The 16439-nt window shown below is 48.7% G+C and overlaps 1 protein-coding gene across 7 annotated transcripts in view; it reads right to left on the reverse strand.

The window, feature by feature from the left end:
- Nucleotides 1–16439, reverse strand: part of GATB (glutamyl-tRNA amidotransferase subunit B) — a 234815-nt gene that overhangs the window by 212418 nt on the left and 5958 nt on the right. The gene's annotated exons all lie outside the window — the stretch shown is intronic.

Below are 16439 nucleotides of genomic sequence, written 5' to 3' on the forward strand. Positions count from 1 at the left end.
TCTACAACCCATCACCGGAAGGGTCCCCACAGCACACCATGAAACAGTCAATTCCAAATCGACAACCCATCACCGGTCGGGTCCCCACAGCACACCATGAAACAGTCAATCCCAAATCTACAACCCATCACCGGAAGGGTCCCCACAGCACACCATGAAACAGTCAATTCCAAATCTACAACCCATCACCGGTCGGGTCCCCACAGCACATCATTAAACAGTCAATTCCAAATCTACAACCCATCACCGGTCAGGTCCCCACAGCACACTATTAAACAGTCAATTCCAAATCTACAACCCATCACCGGTCGGGTCCCCACAGCACACCATTAAACAGTCAATCCCAAATCTACAACCCATCACCGGTCGGGTCCCCACAGCACACCATGAAACAGTCAATCCCAAATCTACAACCCATCACCGGAAGGGTCCCCACAGCACACCATGAAACAGTCAATTCCAAATCTACAACCCATCACCGGTCGGGTCCCCACAGCACATCATTAAACAGTCAATTCCAAATCTACAACCCATCACCGGTCAGGTCCCCACAGCACACTATTAAACAGTCAATTCCAAATCTACAACCCATCACCGGTCGGGTCCCCACAGCACATCATTAAACAGTCAATTCCGAATCTACAACCCATCACCGGTCGGGTCCCCACAGCACATCATTAAACAGTCAATTCCAAATCTACAACCCATCACGGGTTGGGTCCCCACAGCACACTATTAAACAGTCAATTCCAAATCTGCAACCCATCACCGGTCGGGTCTCCACAGCACACCATTAAACAGTCAATTCCAAATCGACAACCCATCACCGGTCGGGTCCCCACAGCACACTATTAAACAGTCAATTCCAAATCTACAACCCATCACCGGAAGGGTCCCCACAGCACACTATTAAACAGTCAATTCCAAATCTGCAACCCATCACCGGTCGGGTCTCCACAGCACACTATTAAACAGTCAATTCCAAATCTACAACCCATCACCGGTCAGGTCTCCACAGCACATCATTAAACAGTCAATTCCAAATCTACAACCCATCACCGGTCGGGTCCCCACAGCACACTATTAAACAGTCAATTCCGAATCTACAACCCATCACCGGTAGGGTCACCACAGCACACCATTAAACAGTCAATTCCAAATCTACAACCCATCACCGGTTGGGTCCCCACAGCACACTATTAGACAGTCAATTCCGAATCTACAACCCATCACCGGTCGGGTCCCCACAGCACACCATGAAACAGTCAATTCCGAATCTACAACCCATCACCGGTAGGGTCCCCACAGCACAACATTAAAGTCAATTCCGAATCTACAACCCATCACCGGTCGGGTCCCTGCAGACCTTTTTGGCAGACCTTGGGCACTCTGCGGAAATATGAGGGTGACAGATCACAGAGTAGGGGGGAAGCCGGAGAGGAGACGGGACAGAAGACAAAGACCAATGACCTTCCTGCGGTGAGAGGGAGACAGGGACAGGGACAGGGACAGGGACAGGGACAGGGGCAGGGACAGGGGCAGGGACAGAGACAGAGGCAGAGACAGACAGACAGAGGCAGAGACAGACAGACAGAGGCAGAGACAGACAGACAGAGGCAGAGACAGACAGACAGAGGCAGAGACAGACAGACAGAGGCAGAGACAGACAGACAGAGGCAGAGACAGACAGACAGAGGCAGAGACAGACAGACAGAGGCAGAGACAGACAGACAGAGGCAGAGACAGACAGACAGAGGCAGAGACAGACAGACAGAGGCAGAGACAGACAGACAGAGGCAGAGACAGACAGACAGACTCAGCTTCAGCTTCATCACAGAAGATATCAATGATCCGAAAAGCCTTTGTTTCCACAGTGTGAAGCTGAGAAAAGTGTGAGGCGGGAGCACCAGCCCAAATGGAAGAGCATTACTCCATCAGGATGTGGATGAAAGCTTTGTAAATGATTAGAAGCTCAGGTATACCAAGGAAGGGCTTGGCATGATGTGGGATCCCCAGTCGGCGACTGGCTTTGCAGGCCAGCTTGCAGATGTGCCTTTCCCTGGAAATATCATGGCAGATAGTGAGACCCAAAAGCTTAACTGAAGGGACTTCAAGGGGATTGTTGAGAAAGTAGTTGGGGTGGGGGAGGGGGGTTCCAGGCAGTCCTTTCAGAGAGACATGGTAAGCGTGCGAGGTTTGTCAGGATTGAAAGACATATTCCAAGTGTTTGACCAGCTTATGATTTTTATCCAGTTCTGTAGAGAGTGAAGAGGCTGCTGCTTTCTGATCTGAGGGATGACAGATGGTACGGCAGAGGGTGGAGTCATCAGCATTTGAAGCGACAAAGAGAATTTTCCAGAGAGACAGATATCATTGATGAAAACCAGAAAAAGCACAGGGCCCAGAACGCTGCCTTGAGGAACTCCAGCCTGGATGGGAAGAGGGGATGAAAGAACTCCATTTAGGGCCACACGTTGGCTACTACAGGATAGGAAGTCTGCAAGTCATGAGTGGAGATGGCCTTGGATACCATATGAAGAAAGTTTGGTGAGCAGAGCAAGGTGCCAGATCGTATCAAAAGCTTGCGATATGTCTAGGTAGATGGCTCTGATCTCACGTTTGGCATTGAGGACCTCCATATTTAGTCCAAGAGCATTAGGTCAAAATAGGCCCTAACCTGGACATTTTTGGTAACAAGCTGATTTTTTCAGGATAGGTCCAGGAATATGTCTAGAATAACATACTAAAAGTCCTCATAAATCCTCCTTGAGCGTTTTTCACAATCCAAGATGGCGTCCAAAATGGCCGCCTCTTCTGTTTTTCTCATAACTTTGCAAGCAGGTTTCCCCAAAACACACTTTAAATGTCTACATATATGTTTTGAAGTACGAGGAACTCATTAGAATATATCTTAAGAGATGCTGAAGCACGCAAGTACCAATAAGACCTCTTGAGTTCTTCCAAAAGTCCAGGCAGAAGCAGACGCCGACACCCTGATTGTCTCCACAGCACTAGCACTGGCAGAGTCAGAACATGTGCCAGTTGCTGTCGTTGGTACGGACACAGACTTACTGGTAATGCTAGTTGCTCGGGCAACCTCTTCCACAGATGTGTACATGCTATGCCGCAGTAATCCTGTCACGGTCTTCAACATTCATGAGATTCAGCATGCCATAGGGGACACAAGAAATCACTTGATGTTTCTTCATGCTGTGACGGGATGTGACACGGTCTCTGCGATCTATCGTCAGGGCAAGCGTAAAGCTTTCAACATGGTGCACAAGAAGCGGGACTACGACTTGCTGGATACCTTCACAAACAGTGGAAGCACCCATGACGAGGTGGAAAAAGCTGTGGAAGGCTTCATTCTTAAGCTTTATGGAGCCAGTAGTTTTGAATCTCTTGATGACTACCGTCACATCGCATACAAACGGGCAATCGGTCGCAGTTCCCCGAGTTCATCCTTTCAGCTAGAAAGTCTACCTCCAACTAGTGCTGCAGCAAAGCAACATTCATATAGCGACTATCTTACCATCCAGGAATGGATGGGTAACTCCTTATCTCCAACAGAATGGGGCTGGCGATTTCAGGACGGGACTCTCACCCCGGTAGAAACAGACATTGCTGTTGCACCCGACACTTTGCTGAACATGGTGGCATGTGGGTGTAAACCAGATGGTTGCAGAAGCATGACATGTAGCTGCAAGAAACTTGGGCTCTTTTGTACCTCAATGTGCAGTAAATGCAGTGGTCTCAATTGCAACAATACAGCACCAACTCTTATAGATGCCGACGATGATATTACCCCAACTTCAGAGGACATCACCATTGAAGATACAGCATCCGACGATGAAGACAATGACTGATGCAACTAGGTGTGTGCATGCGTAAGGTAAAGATTCATCTGAAACTTTTGAGGTTTGAATCTCTAGCATGATCTTGTTTTGAATGTCTTTGCCTCTTGAAACAGGCTAAAACAGCAGTGTGTTGATAAGTGGCAGACATTTTGAGCACCATTTGAATTTCAGAAAGAACTTCAGCGGTTTTATTGTTTCCTTTGTACTTCAAAGTATCTGAATGAGTTCCTTATTTCTCAAGACATAATATATTTCGAGATTTAAAGTGCATATTGAGGTAACTTAGTCACAGGGTCATGAGAAAAACAGGAAATTGCAACCATCTTTGGCGCCATTTTGGATTTTGGGACTAGTTAAAGTAGTTTTATTGGTATAGATATGCGTGTTTCAAATTTGCGAATAAGAATTTATCTAGATTCCTTGACTCCCATAACATATATAAAGACATTTTAGTGTGCTTTATTGGGTTACTTATGTGGTGAATTAACGTGAATTGAGGGACATGACGCGGGATCACATGTTGTGCGTCTCGCGTATAAGGGGAGGTCTCTGCGGTACGAGTGATTGTCCCCGGGGCATTGCTATTGACATCGGCTGTCCACTTGATGCTCGTTAACTGAAGGTGCTCATTGACTGGTGAGAATGGAGATTATATCGAACTCCGTGCTTACGCGGATTGTCTGCCATGGTTAACTGCACATGTATACGTTACTGCTTATGTACTCCTAGCTGAACCTGTATTCCCCGGTGTGCCCACAGAAGCGGCTCCAATCAAATGGAATAAAGCCTAAACTCTGAAGGTTCATCTCTCGCTTTCATTTCAATTTATTCCATTTAATTTTCTCGGCTCTCTCAACCAAAGATGGACAAGATCTACAAACCAGAGAGGTTCGACGCAGACCCGAACGCGGCTGACGCAGAAATGAAATGGTCACATTGGTTCTGTTCCTTCTCACACTATCTGACCATCATCGCGGAGGGAGCTGACAAATTTGCCGCTCTCGTGAATCATGTCTCGCCCAGCGTGTACAGGCTCTTCTTGGGGTGCGACACTTACGAAGCAGCGATCGAGGTGCTGCAAGCGCTCTACGTGAAGCCCAAGAACGAGGTATACATACGACATCTTCTCAACACACGCAAGCAAGCAGCCGGGGAGACAATCGATCAGTTCCTGCAAGCTCTGAATCAGCTGGGAAAAGACGGCAGCTTCCGGGCGGTAAGCGCCGAGGAACACCGAAAGGAAGCGACCCGGGAGGCATTCATCCAAGGACTTAGATCAGCCCACATACGGCAACGCTTACTAGAGAAAGCGCAACCCACTCTTGACAAGGTAGTCGATCAGGCTCGAGCGATGGATACGGCTCAGCAGCAATCCGAGTCATTTGGGACACCGATGCTGCTCATGAACGCTGCTACGATGGGAACTCAAGGAACCCCACTGGCACAGACACAGCCAGACATAGGGGATGGAGAAACACCCGAGGAGCCGGATACCCAGACCTCGTCAAACTCCTCAGCAACTGCTCCGGTTGGTAAATGCTTCTTTTGTGGGTACAAAAGGCATCCTCGTCAAAAATGTCCCGCCAGAGATGCCACATGCATGAATTGCGACAAGAAAGGGCATTATGCCAGGGTATGTAAATCTACTCTAAGGAGAAATAAACCCACTTCTGCGGCTCTCTACTCGCAAAATAAATTGACTGCAGCCTCCCCGGGGAATCTATCCAAGGCTATCATCAACGCACGAATTAACGGGCATATGGCTGAGGCACTGATTGATACCGGTAGCTCTGAAAGTTTCGTCAACAGCTCGCTAGTGAAGGGCAGGAAATGGGTAATCCACCCGACTGACAATACGGTATGCATGGCCGCCACCTCACTACAATCCCGCGTACGAGGGTACTGCAATGTTGAATTGGACGTAAAAGGGTACACGCATCGGGATGTAAAGGTGCTGGTGCTTCGTGATTTGTGCGCAGACGTAATTCTGGGTCATAATGTCCTCAAGCAGCACACGAGCGTCGAAATACCCTTTGGAGGAAGCAAGCCTCGTCTAATTTTAAATGCGTTGACCACCGCGGAGGTGACGTCCCCCCAGCTGTTCGCTAACTTGTCGCCGGTCTGCAGACCGATAGCGATCAAATCGCGGCGATATACCACTGCTGACATGAATTTCATCACTTCGGAAACCAAGCGATTACTGGAGGAGGGAATTATAGAACCGAGCGATTCGCCATGGCGCGCACAGGTGTTAGTAACCAGCAGTCAGAACCATAAGAAACGGATGGTTGTCGATTATTCCCAAACGGTCAATCGCTTCACCCAACTCGACGCCTACCCCCTGCCGCGCATAGATGAGATGGTCGAACGCGTGGCCAATTATAAGGTATTCAGTACCATCGACTTGCGAAGCGCCTATCATCAAATTCCCATCCGAGAGGAAGACAAACCTTACACTGCATTCCAGGCAGGGCGGCGCCTCTACCAGTTCAGAAGGATACCATTCGGTGTCACGAATGGAGTAGCTTGCTTCCAACGGGTTATGGACGACATCATCTCAGATGAAAACCTCGAAGACACTTTTGTTTACGTGGATAATGTCACAGTGTGCGGTAGGGATCAGAGGGAACATGATAGGAATCTGGACAGATTCTTGAGCATTGCTAGAAAATATAATCTGACTCTCAACTACGAGAAATGCGTATTCTCGGCAAGGTCAATTGACCTTCTCGGCTACACAATAGCCGACGGCACAATTAAGCCTGATCCTGAGCGATTGCGCCCGCTCCGTGAGCTTCCACCACCTCAGGACTTGCAGACAATGCGCCGGGTGATCGGGATGTTCGCTTACTATGCAAGATGGATTTCGCAATACTCCGAGAAAATACATCCCCTAGTGCATTGCAAAAACTTTCCACCAGATGCCGCTGTCGTAAGAACTTTCCACAATCTCAAGGATGATATCAGTAAGTCCGTGGTTTTATCGATCGACAGCTCGGTGCCCTTCGTGGTGGAGACCGACGCTTCAAATCACGCCATAGCTGCTACACTTAATCAGTCTGGGCGGCCGGTCGCATTCTTCTCGAGAACTCTCTCTAGAAGCGAGCAGAGACACTCAGCGATAGAGAAGGAAGCGTACGCCATCGTTGAAGCGCTGCGGAAATGGAGACATTATTTACTGGGAAACCACTTCACGCTCGTTACGGACCAACGATCCGTGGCTTTCATGTTTGATGGGAAAAATAACGGGAAAATTAAGAATGAAAAAATTATGAGATGGCGGATAGACCTAGCTTGCTACAGATACGACATTGTTTACCGGCCCGGGAAAGAAAACCCTGCTGCAGATACCTTCTCCCGGGTCTACAGTTCGGCAACAATCAGTCAGGCTTTGCAAGACCTCCATGTGTCTCTGTGCCACCCAGGGGTAACCAGGATGGCACATTTCGTACGCAGACAAAATCTTCCCTATTCTGTTGAAGATATTAAACAAATGAATGCTTCATGCCCTGTTTGTGCTGAACTAAAACCCAGATTCTATGGCGCGGCATCTGGCAGACTGATCAAGGCTACTTCCCCCTTCGAGAGACTAAACATCGACTTCAAAGGGCCCCTACCGACCGAAACAGACAACAGATACATATTCACCGTTGTTGATGAATATTCAAGGTTCCCTTTCGCGTTTCCGTGCTCGGATATGACCTCGGGCACTGTCGTAAAATGTCTCTCTGACCTCTTCGCTATGTTTGGGAGACCTTCGTACATACATTCAGACAGAGGGCCGTGTTTCATGTCGGCCGGGCTAAAACAATTCCTATTAGAGCACGGCATAGCAACTAGTCGAATGACGGGTTACAACCCACAGGGAAACGGGCAGGTGGAACGGTATAATGGAGTTATTTGGAAAGCCGTAACTCTGGCGCTGAAATCGAGAGGACTGGGCCCCGAGCGATGGGAGGTTACTCTTCCCGACGCTCTGAATTCCATACGCTCTTTGCTCTGCACGTCCACAAATGCCACTCCTCACGAACGTATGTTTACTCACCAACGACGTTATGTTGACGGTCAAACGGTGCCCAACTGGCTGACCCACCCCGGTACAGTGTTCATGAAACGCCCGGTACGACAAAGCAAGTATGAACCGCTGGTGGAGGGGGTCGAACTCATTGACACTAATCCAGAGTATGCTCATGTCAGGCTCCCGGATGGCAGGGAGACCACTGTGTCGGTTCGCCATCTGGCTCCCTCAGGTACTCCTCCCGCCGGTACACCACCTTCTGGCACTCCTCCTTCTGACATTTCCTCCCCAGGAACTCCGCCAGGCGACGGGGCTGCCGCGTTCCACCCGAGAGCGATCGAGGAGTCATCCCCGGCACAAGTCGAGGCTCACCAAGAGGATCGGGAGTCTCCCTCAAGTGAAACTGCCGTTTACTCCCGGAGAGGTCGACGAATAAGGCCCCCTCGACGACTCAATCTGTAAAGGGGATTATCAGCATTCTCGCTGCTCATGCTCCTATATGCCCATTATATCATATATCGATGCTCATTTCCATGCTCCTACAACTCAAAATAATCACTGCTTGGCATGTATGCTTCTGTAGATCTATTAGTCCGCGTTGCTTGAAATGTATACTCCTATAGTGCTAAAGCAATCATGGTGTGTAAGATGGGCCCCTAGTTACATTTTAAAGGTGGGGAGAATGTGGTGAATTAATGTGAATTGAGGGACATGACGCGGGATCACATGTTGTGCGTCTCGCGTATAAGGGGAGGTCTCTGCGGCACGAGTGATTGTCCCCGGGGCATTGCTATTGACATCGGCTGTCCACTTGATGCTCGTTAACTGAAGGTGCTCATTGACTGGTGAGAATGGAGATTATATCGAACTCCGTGCTTACGCGGATTGTCTGCCATGGTTAACTGCACATGTATACGTTACTGCTTATGTACTCCTAGCTGAACCTGTATTTCCTGGTGTGCCCACAGAAGCGGCTCCAATCAAATGGAATAAAGCCTAAACTCTGAAGGTTCATCTCTCGCTCTCATTTCAACTTAGTTGCAGAGTTATGAGAAAACAACAACAGGAAAAGGGGCATTTCGGGCGCCATTTTGAATTTCAGGATGAGCTCAAGTGTTTTTATTGGTAAATGCGTGTTTTTGAAAAATTCCCAATAAGTATATGATTCATTTCATTGAGTCGCAAAACATATATTAAGACATTTAAAGTGCGTGTTGAAGTACCTTGGTGTAAAACCAGAAATGGCAGCAATTTCAGACGCCATTTTGGATTTCTGAAAGAGCTGAAGCGGTTTTATTCATTTTTGTGTGTTTCAAAATCTTCCAATATGTATTGTATTGAGTTCCTTATACTTCAAAACATATGTGTAGACATTTAAAATGTGTTATAGGTAAACCTACTTGCAAAGTTATGAGAAAAACAGGAAATGGCGGCCATTTTGGACGCCATTTTGGATTGCGGAAAACGCTCAAGGAGGATTCATGAGGACTTTTAGTATGTTATTTCACACACATTCCTGGACCTTTCCTGAAAAAATCAGCTTGTTACCAAAAATGTCCAGGTTAAACCCTAATGCTCTTGGACTAATTGGGAAAGCAGAAGCAGCATATCCAGGGTTGTGTGATTCGGACCGAATCCAAAAGGATAATCGGAAATCAAGCCATTGGAGAAGAGGAAGAATTTAATGTCTGAAGCGATGATGGATTCCACAACCTTGCTGATGAGTGGGAGAAGGCTGATTGGTCTGTCATTGTGCAGATCTGTTTTTGCACCTTTTATGCAGAGCAGTGATGTTTGCTGATTTCCAAGCAGATGGTAGATGACCTTGAGCAAATGAGGGTGAATAGAACAGAGAGAGGGTGAGCAAGAGCAGAGGAGCAGGTTTTTAGGACACGTGGGCTGATGCCATCTGGAGCAGAATCTGTGTCGAGGTTTGGACAGCAAGCTTGTCAGGAGAAAAGGACACATAGTCCAGGGACAGTTGGATGCGACTGGGTAAGGTGGGTGGAGAAAGTGATGGGTTTTGAACACAAGATTTAGATACAAACACAGAGTTTAGGCATTCAGCCTTTTCACGTGCAGTATCAGCAGTGCGGCCATTTGAGGCAAGGGAGGGGATGGAGGGGGACATACACCAGACACAGACTTGATTAGACACCACCAGGATTTGGAGGAGGGAGAGAGATTTGAGAGTTCAGACCTGAGATTAAAAGATATTGTTTAAAGAGCCAGAAGTATTCCTGTGGATGTGGAAGAGTGACAGTATTGCATGGAGAGTGAGGAATATAGTTTTTGATGAACAGAGTAGCTCTGCCGCCAGGACTAGGCTCAGGTCTATCATACCGGAGGAGGGAGTAACCAGGGAGAGATGCTAGGGAGTCAGAGACGCCTTGAAGGAGGAAAGTTTCTGTTAAGCAGATTATTTCTGGTTTGTCAGTGGCAATCTGTATGGAAATATCTGTCAGGTGAGAGCGAAGGCCCCAGATGTATGAGGTCCACACTGTTAAGAAAGAGGGAGGGGAGGATGCTTTGGGTGCAGGGAAGGGGAGCGGGAGTGTAAGACAAGGGAGGAAGGGCGGGGGGAGGTTGGGAGAGATGTTGACAGAGTGTGGGGGATTCCAGAAGAGCTCGGTGAGAGTGTCGGATGAGGAGGATAACAGGCTCAGTGTTGATGGGATGAGGCACAGTGGGGAGTAATGAGGGAAGGGGCAGAGGGTAGTTGAAGATTGGAGAAGATGGAGGGATGACATGGAAGAGAGGGCAGGGGAAGGAGGCAGCTTTGTGGATGCGAGGGGGACAACTTTGAGAAGAGGGAGTGAGGGGGGAAGATTGGGGGGAGAAGGATGAGAGGGGAGAGTTGAGGGAGAAGGGTGAGTGAGTACTTTTTGAGAAAGGTGAGAGGGAAGCTTGGAGGGGGAAAGAGTGTGAAGGTTTCTTTGAGATGGAGGGGTGAGAGGGAATCTTTGAGAGGGAGGGGAGACGATTAGAGCAGGCATGGCCAAGGTGTTGGAGGGCGATGGGAGAGGTGGGGAGAGGGGAAGGATGAGACTTGGTAGAGGTATGGTGAAGAAGGGAGTGGGCAGGGGGATGTACAAGATTTGAGGGGTTGGGAAGAGGGGGAGGTGTGCTGAGAGGAAGGAAGGAGCATGTTTGTGGTGATGAGGTGTTTACTGATTGAGAGAGGGAGGTATATGTGAGGTTAGAATGAAGCCCACAGATGTTAGAACACCACACACTTTGGGACAACAGGGGAGGACCTGATACTGAAGCAGAAGACATTGAAGAGGTGTGAAGAGCGGAGGTAGGATGGGGGGAAAGATGGAAGGAGTAAGGAGAGGGGATAACAGGTGAGGGGTCAGGAGGAGGTATATTTAAAGAGGTGGGGTGAATTGGAGCTGAAGATGGGGAAAAAGGACGATTAATGGAACACGAACATAAATTAAAAAGTGGGAGTTTTAAAATTTTAAAGTCAGAGATGTGATTAAAGACATTACGTGAGGGATGCAATGAAGGAGAATTAAGAGAATGGAGAAAAGAAACGTTGTGGCAGTGGGACGTTTGACACGGGGTGAAGGAAAGGTCGAATTGAAAACAGACTTTTGAAGAAGAGTTGTGAATTATGATACAATACAGAGAACCACATGTGGGAAAAAGGAAGTTGTACAATTTTAAGAGACCGTTTTTTTATATATTATATAAGATTCGGTAAAGCGAAGGTTGAAGAAAAAAATCATGAAGGTGTATGGTGAATCTTCTCTTCTTCTTCTTTCGGCTGCTTCCCGTAAAGGGTCGCCACAGCGGATCATCTGTATGATCCGCATAGTGATTTGGCACATGTTTTACGCCGAATGCCCTTCCTGACGCAACCCTGGTCGCCTCTTACGATACAGGGATATGGTACACCTATTTTAACCGAGGTATACACCGGCCCAGTTCACTGGTACTCATTTCGCCGACCTCAGAAGGATGACAGGCTGAGTCAACCCCCTGGTGTATTAATTCAGTGGCCCAACGGGGCTTGAACACAGGACCTTTTGGATCCCAAGCCGCTGCCCTAACCACTGCGCCAACACCAGGCTGCATGAAGGTGTATGGTGAATGTGGGTAAGCAAAAGTAGAAGGAAGACGGAAGATCGGCAGAATAATAAGGAAGAAGAGTCGGTACAGGAAGTCACGTGGTTACGTGGGGTATAAGGTGAGGAGGTCAGGTCAGGTCAGGTATGGGAGCATGTGCCAGAACAGCACGTCGCTGCGTCCACTTTCCGCCGGTACTCCAGGGGCCTCCGTCTGGCCATCCCCCAGGCAGATGCCAGGCCCATCCCCATCTCCTTGAGATGATGGTCAACCTGTTGCAACCATGAGGCACGTGGTCGACCCACTGGCCTCCTCCACTCATGAGACTCCCTCGCTGAGAGAATTTGGTGAGCAGGATCAGAGTCAGGAAAACGAGCCACATGTCCATACAGCCGCAACTGACGCTCACGGACTATGCAGGTAACAAATCTCATCCGAGTCTCTCTCAGCAACCGCTCGTTGGACACAAAATCCGACCAGCGATAGCCAAGGATTCTCCGAAGAGACCTGGTACCAAAGGAATTAAGTCTCCGTCTCATATCCTTGGTCAGAGTCCAAGTCTCGCACCCATAGAGCAAGACTGTAAGTACCAAGGACCTGAAGACTCGGACTTTCGTCCTCCCGCACAGGTACCGGCAGCGCCACACCCCATGATCCAGTGAATCCATGACTCCCCAGGCCCGACCCAGACGTCTATTGACCTCTGACTCGCAGCCAGCAGAGACATGAATATCACTGCCAAGGTAAGTGAATCTCTCCACGACCTCAACATCCTCACCACAAACAGACAGACAGGACAGCAGCATCCAAGATCCAATCACCTGTCCGCAGCATCCAAGATGTCACCGAAAGCCTGGATCTTAGTTTTGACCCAAGAAACCCGTAATCCCAACGGCTCCGACTCCTCATTCAGCACCTCGAGGGCCCCCAAGAGGATGTCTAAAGTCTCCGCAAAGATGACTGCATCATCTGCAAAGTCAAGGTCCGAGATCTTGACATTCCCAAATGACGCACCGCAACTTGATCTCTCCGACATCCTCCCTAGAATCCAGTCCATACAAGTGCTGAAAAGTTTGGGGGCAAGTACACATCCCTGACGAACTCCAGTAACAACTGGAAATAAGTCAGAGATGGTACCACCAAACTTCACAGCACTCTCAGTACCAGAGTAGAGTTCAGACATCAGATCGATCAGTTTTGGTGGCACCCCACGAAGACCAAGAATCCTCCAGAGGACATCCCGATTCACTGAATCGAACGCTTTACAGAGATCAACATAGGCTGCAAGCAGCCCCTGCCGAAACTCTCGTCTGCGTTCGGTGAGGACACGAAGTGCAAGGATACGGTCAATCGTTGACCTCTTTGGTGTAAAGTCTGACTGCTCTGGACGCTGGTGCTCAAGCAGATGGTGGCGAACCCTATCGAGAATTATCCGAGCAAAGACCTTGCCCGGCACTGAGAGCAGCGTCACCCCTCGGTAGTTGTTGCAGTCTTGGCGATCACCCTTCCCTTTCCAGAGAGGGACAACAAGGCCCTCTTCCAGTCAGTTGGGATGATGCCTGTGTTCCAGGCAGAGCACAAAACTGCATGCAACGACACGAGTGCAGCATTTCCACCAGCCTTGAGAAGTTCGGCATGGATGCCACAGATCCCTGGAGCTTTGCCCCGTTTCAACTGGTTCACCGCAGCCCGTGTTTCCACAAGCGTAGGTGGACCACAGTTGATTCGAGGGTCAGCAACAGGGATTGTAACACCCTTGACGTCCAATTCGACAGTTGGGGGATCAGCCTGGTACAACCGCTCAAAGTAACCGGCCCAGCGGGCCTTCACTTCAGACTCCTCTGTCAAGAACCTACCACTCTCTGCTCGAACTGTAGTGCTCCGAGGGATGGGCTTGGATGAACGTAATGCACGAATTCCCCTGTAAGCGGGACGAGAATCACCTGTCCACAGATGATGCTCTACCCCCTCACAGATTCCTCGCACATAGGCCTCCTTGTCCACCCTCAGTGCACGTACAGTTTTACGCCTCAGCTCCCTGAACAGCTCAGCTCTGCCATTCAGCCTGGCCCTGCGACTCTGGTCAATGGTATCCAGTGTCCCTTGAGAGACAAAATTCTTCTTTGCCCTGCGGTGAGCTCCAAGGCATCCACCGGCAACATCAAGGACGGTGGTCTTGAAGGCGCTCCACAACTCTTCAGGACACCCCAAAGTACCCAGACCCCCCAAGTGTCCACTCAGCCTGTTCGCAAACTCCTCAGCTACTCTCTCATCCCTGAGCTTGGCAACATCCAGCCTCGGCTGGGATGGTACCATTCTCCAGGATTTAAGGTGCAGCTTTAGAGTTGCTACAACAAGCCTGTGGTCAGTATTGAGGAACTGAGCACTCCGGTAGACCCTGCAGTTCTGGATCATCCTCCAACGACAGTCAATGAGGACATGGTCAATCTCCTTTGCCACACCACCAGTGTTGGAATACCAAGTCCAGCGATGAGCTTGTGGGCGCTGAAACCATGAACCAGCCACCCTAAGTCCATGACTTCTTGCAAAGTCAAGGAACTTAGTGCCATTCTGGTTCATAGTTCCTGACCCATGGGGACCAACACACACCTCATAACCGTCCCTATCAGTTCCAGTCGATGCATTGAAATCCCCCAAGACTAGAAGTGTATCTCGTCTGGGGCACTGATCAACCACAGACTCGAGTGTGGCGTAGAATGCATCCTTCACGGTGAGATCACTCGCCTCAGTCGGAGCATAAACAGAGACCAGGGAAATGACACCTAAGGAGTGACGAATCCTTAATCTCATAATACGCTCGTTGACCGGTGTTACCTCAATTATCATTGGGGTCAGCTTATTGGACACAGCTACAGCAACTCCTTGGGTATGGTAACCATCAGAGCGACCAGACCAATAGTAGGTGTAACCACCCACCATTATCTCGCCGAAATCCGGTCTCCGAACCTCAGAGAGAGCTGCAATCCCGATGTCCAAACGCTTGAGCTCAGATGATAACAGAGACAGGTGATCATCCTCTCTTCGGGATAGGACATTCCAGGCACCCACCCGAAGGGACCGCCTCAGGTTAACCCAAGGAGACCGCCGTCTGGTGGACGACACCTCAGCACCACTCCGACACACTCTCCCGCAATCTGACCCAGGGATGTTACCCCGTGGTTTCCCTCCTATCAAAGATTGGGGGTCCCGAAGGCTTTGCCCCAATCCCGTCATCCGGTGAGCTGCCCTGTGAAGGGAAGCTGCACACGAGGTACTCCCACGGAGTGGGTTTTCAGATTTTTTTGCGTTTTTGCGTTTTGCGGAATGAAGGTTTTTACGGTGGCCGGAGTGCAAATCCTGCCACCAACCTCCTAATAAGAAGTGACCCAACTGCAGGAGGACGTCCGCAGACACAGTTGGGCACTAGATATGGATGGCCGTTGGCTCACAAGGAGCTCCTCCGCCCTTTGACAGGTTTTGTTTTTAATCCTGCTGGGTGTCCATATCCAAACACCCTCCTCACCAGAAAACCTGGTGGGGGAGACGGTTTAGTCGCCGACAACCCGACCATGGAACAGGTTAGTACAGGTTTACATGGTACCTGTAGCAGGTCACAGATCGAACCTGACCTGACATAAAGGAAAAGGTTTTTTATGTTCTTTTTTATATTTTAAGACATGAAACAGAGGGTATAGTTGAGAGGGATCGAGGAAGGGTAGAGGGAAAAAATGGCAAAAATAAAAACTTTTGATAACAAGCTCAAATGAGCTGATCCTCATCCTCTGAATTATGTTATAAAAACGAATATGACGTCATTATGATGTATCAGGTTTGTGATAAATTATCTGTGCTAATGCCCGGTTTGATTCCCGCAAACAAAATTCAAACAGCTTGCCTAGTTTCGGAGATAATGGTATAGGCGATTTCCATTAGCGGCGATATTATGACATCAACTTTTTTTCTAGGAAGAATTTCCAAAATCGGAGATGGTTACTGCCTGCGCGTGAGCTTTCTGCATATACATGGCAAGTTTCACGAAGATCCGATGAAAACTCTGGGTTGTGAAACAAAAAATAGGAATGACATCATAAAAATTGATATGACGTCATAGTGATGTATATGTGTGGTAATTCATCTCTGCTTATGCCCTGCTTGATTCCCGCAAACAGAATTCAAAAAGCTTCCCTAGTTTCGGAGATAAATTTTTCGGCGATTTCCATTAGCGGAGATATTTTGACGTCACAACTTTTTTTTCTCGGAGGAATTTTCAAAATTGGAGATGGTTACTGTTTCAGGAAGTTTCAGGAAGTTTCGATGAAAACTGGAGGCTGTGAAACAAAAAAGTCCACAAGAAGAAGATGAAGAACAACAACGTGAGTAAGACTTAGAGATTCTCCACAAGGATCTAAAAAGGAGAAAATACAATAAACACAATCGTGCACATAAGCGGGTCGAAGGGTAGGCCTCAAGAAAACCCGATATGAAAAGAC

This window comes from Eptatretus burgeri, chromosome 18, assembly GCF_056783735.1.
Source record: "Eptatretus burgeri isolate ZD-2024b chromosome 18, Ebu_testis_v1, whole genome shotgun sequence".
Taxonomy (NCBI): Eukaryota; Metazoa; Chordata; class Myxini; order Myxiniformes; family Myxinidae; genus Eptatretus; species Eptatretus burgeri.